Below are 4,610 nucleotides of genomic sequence, written 5' to 3'. Positions count from 1 at the left end.
AATGGTGAAGGATATCTCGTCCACCCAAATATAAATCCCTAGAAAATAATGGGGGTTTATGTTTTGGAGGGCATGATTTCTACCACCGTTGTGACTGAGTAACCCGTCCGCGGGCCTGATTCAGAATTTAGTGGATGAGGCTCACTCTGTCACAAAGGTGGCAGATATCCCTTCCGCTGTACTACCATCCCAATATTTCCTTTGGGAATATAGCGGACGCTTGTGACAGATTAACCTGTCCGCCAACCTCTAAATCAGGCCCAATGTCTCTACCCAGTGTGCCGTTTCTGCAGGGATACTGGAATTGTGCACCACGGGAGGACCTAATTATGCGGTAGGTTTACTTAATTATGTGGGAAGAAATTACAAATAATGCAGGACATTTTCTAATAGTATCTGTTCATTATTTTATTACTGTCGGGACAAAGGTTTCAACTTATTAGTACTAGTTTAAAACCCAAATGCAGCATTTTGCAACTGAAAGATGAACAGTCAACCTTTGCATAGTGCCTTCCCCTGCACTACAACACTCATGTCCGCATTTGTAATCAAAGTGATCAGTTTGAGCTAGGAACATTTTTTTCTGTTAAAGTCTGCAAATTATGCATCAGTTGATGGATTATGTGGTAAATGCAGCAAATCCATAATTATACCAAAAGTGCAGCGTCCACAGAATCGCAAAATTGCAGTGGCTTATCTATGTCTCTCTCGCTCTCTGTCCTGTTTCTGTCTAACTCTGTCTATGTATGCATCTTTAAGTCATTGATTTAATCCGCCTCTGCATTTGTATCTGTCTGCCTCTGTCTTTATCTTTATCCATGTCTCTGTTTCTTCTCTGATCTCTGTGTTCATCCCACCAGTTTCTCTTCCTGTGTTTATCTCCTAACCTATCTGTTTCTGCGTGACTCTGTCTGCAAGTGTATCTTCACACCTCTGTTTCTGTTTTTGTCGACTTCTGTATCTCTATTAATGTTTCTCTTTCTATTCCTAACTCTACCCATGTCCCTGTTTCTCTCTCTGCCTCCGGTGCCAGCTCTACTATCCACCCTGTCTCTGTTTCTTTCTCTACATCTGTCACTACTTTTGTTTCTGTCTCTATATCCACCCCTGTCATTGTCCCTGTGTCTCTATTACTGTATCTTTCTTTAAGTCAGTCTCTCCCTTGTGTCTCTATCGGTCACTCCCTGCCCTTATATCTTTTTAATAGCTCTTTACTTACATATTTCCAATGTAACATGTCATACATTTCTTCAATCCGCTCAGACATATTTCAGTGTCAACACGTTCACACGACAAATGCACTACATTTAGTCAGGCCTCACGATGTTTACTCAAGCCACAGCACAACTTCTGTTAACAAGAACAAAATGAAACTGTCGCCCATCAGGCAGGTAAGCCTGACTCTAGTCCAGGCTACCAGGGGGCTCCATAAACATATCAACTGGGAACATTGATTCTCTTCCAGGGGATCCTCATCAATAGTCATAAACATTGAATATTCCCGCTGTCGTGCGGGGATCCCGGAGCATATATAAAAAACACACATGTATAAGTATAAAATAAACACGAAAAATATAGCATTTTTTTAGTACACAATTTTCGTACCAAATTCATGTATACATGTACACAACAGCAATGCAGACTATATTGATAAACAGGCTAAAATGCTTTATTTCTATGGAGTTTTTTTTTTTTAATACACTCCCATTTATAATTCCAAGAAGAAACTTTCCAAAGCCCCATAGCTGGGCCCAGGAAAAGAAGCAGTAGCAACACATGTGAAAAAAGAGAAAAAAACTACATTGAAAACAATGGAGCATTATTAGCCAATAGGCTGCATGCAGGTTAATACAGCAGAACCACAAAATTTGGCACCGTGCCTTTAAGACCCTGAGCACCTCCAGTATCCCACCATCCCTCAGGGGTGAAGGAGAGGTGACAGTTGGTTCACAGTTAGGTCAGTTCTTTTTTCCGGCTTCTTCTGAGAGGATCCTGGAGCATTGAGCTCTCAATTTTTCTGAGTTTTTCGCAGAAAAATATTCAAAAAAACTGTTTTTTCTACCTTCACTCGACGTTTTTCACCTTTGTCTGAGTGAGGGGATTTTTTTCCTGATTGGAAAATGCCTTCTCTTTTTGTGAAGTGTCCTTCCTGTGGGAAGAAGAAGGCCCAGTCTGATCCACACTCTCTCTGTATTGTGTGTTTGCCTCAGAGCCACTGCCCTGACACATGCAGGCACTGTAAGAACATGTCCAAAAGGACTCTGAAGGACAGAGAGAAAATCAGGCTTCATGGCCTTCATGAGAGGCAGCAAACATCGTCCTCTTTGCTTCCCAGGCAGTCAACCAGCCATTCTCAGGAGAGACAGGCTAGATCGACGTCAGCTGGTAAGAAGGTGCCTGTCTGTTCCCCGTCGACGTCGTCGCTGCCACCGTCGCATCATCGCAGATCGGCGTCAACGGCGACCCGGCCGACGTCGAAGGATACGACGTCGAAGGCGCATAGCCTTCATCGGGACAGATCTCTGTCGACGGCAACCCACCAATCGACGTCGAGCCAGCACCGCCGTGCTCGTACGCCATCGAAGGCATCACATCCCTCGACGGCACAAAAGATGACGTTGAGATCACCTCAACGGGGAGAGCAGAGGCTTCCGTCGTCAGCGGTCCATCACTCAACTACGATGCATACGACGTCGAGCCGAGCACATTCAAGGGACCACCGGTCGCCGTCGAGACCTGAGCAGTCCATGGTACTTCCTTCGACGTCGGTACACCCTTCGACGTCGAGACAGGCGCAGCGTATCTCTCAAGGGGAAGAGCGTCAGCAACCACCGGCTCACAAGAATGTCACTCCAACAAGTCCAGTGGTCTCCATAAGGAGTGGATCGTCTGGGCAGTCAAGGGCCGCATCGTCAGGGCACATCTCGCCCATAAACCTATCGCCAAGGTGGTTGGAGAGCATTAACAAAGCGCCTGCTTCTCCAGACTCTCAATACTCGCGGATGTATTCACCATCAGCGTCTCTTCCGAGGACACCATCGCCAACGGCGCGTACAGAACGGGCTCGTTCTACGTCTCGCCAGTCTGCCACTAGGCCTCGGCGCACTACAACAAGATCTAGGAGCAGGTCACGTTCCCAGAGAAGATCAAGGTCAAGATCACGCCATCACAGAAGGTCTCCTTCTTTGTCCACATCGTCGAGATCTTCCATAAGAGGTTATTCCCCGACTCTGATGGATTCTCCACCAGCTAGAGTTTCCCCGGTGGACGACATCACAACTTTCAACGAGGTGCTGCTCAGGGGAGCACAAAAGCTTAATATTGATGTCCCGGAACCTTCAACCTCCTCGTCAGTAATCTTTGAAACCCTGCAACACAGGGCGGTTTCAAAGAAGTTGTTACCGCTTGTGCCTGGTCTTCTCCAGCCAACCATGGAGACTTTTTTAACGCCAGCAAACCTCCGTTCAGCTCCCGCTAGGATCTTGAAAAAAATACAAGGCCCCTGATCAAGATCCTCTGTTTCTCAGGGCTGATCCACCCCCAAACTCAGTCATATTGGCCGCAGCCCGCAAGACGCATTCAGTGGCATCATCCTCTACGGTTCCACCGGACACGGAGAGTAGACACCTGGACTCTCTGGGGAGGAAGCTGAGTGGCACGGCGGCGTCTATGATGAAGGTCTCCAGCGCCTCAGCACTCCTAGGCAGATATGATCGGTCACTCTGGGACTCGCTGAGCAGATTTGCAGAATAGCTGCCTAGAGAGGACAGGCAGGACTTTCAGGAGATCATTCAGGAGGGAAGTCTGGTGTCCAATCAGATCATCAGTGCAGCAGCAGACGGTGCAGAATTTGCAGCACATGGTTACGCGCATGGGGTTTGTGCAAGAAGATCTTCCTGGCTGAGGCTCACAGGATTAAAGCAGGAAGCGCAACCGCGTATTATGAATCTTCCCTTTAATGGAAACTCGCTCTTTGGAACCCACACGGATGATGAGATGGCACGTATGAAGGCGGAGGTCGACACCATGAGGGCAGTGGGCCTCGAGAGAAGGAAAGACTTCAGACGAAGATACAGGCCTTACGACAGGCGCCCGTTCCAACAGAGGGTTCAAACCCCTCATTGATCCCAGAGACCACAACAGAAACCAGGGCGTCCCCCCTTCCAGTCACGCAAGTCCACAAGAGACCGAGGATCAAGCAGACCTCAGCAGTCTACCCCCAAAACCCCCGCAAAACAATGAGGAATCGCTTCCCTTAATACCGTACACCACTCCGGTTGGGGAAGTATCACAGCGTTCACTCACGAGTGGCATTGCATAACAAAAGACAAATGGGTGCTGAACATTGTAGAGAGTGGATACTCTCTTCTTTTCCGACAACCTCCACCTCATTTGCCACCAACCAAATCGAGACCGGCTCACATGAGCTTATTACGCAAAGAGATTTGCGCTCTGTTACAGAAAAAAGCGATAGAAAATGTGCCAGCCACACAAAGAGGAAAGGGGGTATACTCCTGCTATGTTTTAGTAGCAAAACAGGGTCAGGAAGGAGCCTTCAGACCGATTCTAGACTTGAGGCTGCTGAACAAATACATAAGGAAGTAAAAGTT

Source organism: Pleurodeles waltl, chromosome 6 (assembly GCF_031143425.1).
Source record: "Pleurodeles waltl isolate 20211129_DDA chromosome 6, aPleWal1.hap1.20221129, whole genome shotgun sequence".
In the NCBI taxonomy this organism is placed as follows: domain Eukaryota; kingdom Metazoa; phylum Chordata; class Amphibia; order Caudata; family Salamandridae; genus Pleurodeles; species Pleurodeles waltl.
The sequence above is the reverse complement of the archived record's forward strand: the minus strand, read 5'-3'. Positions refer to the sequence as shown.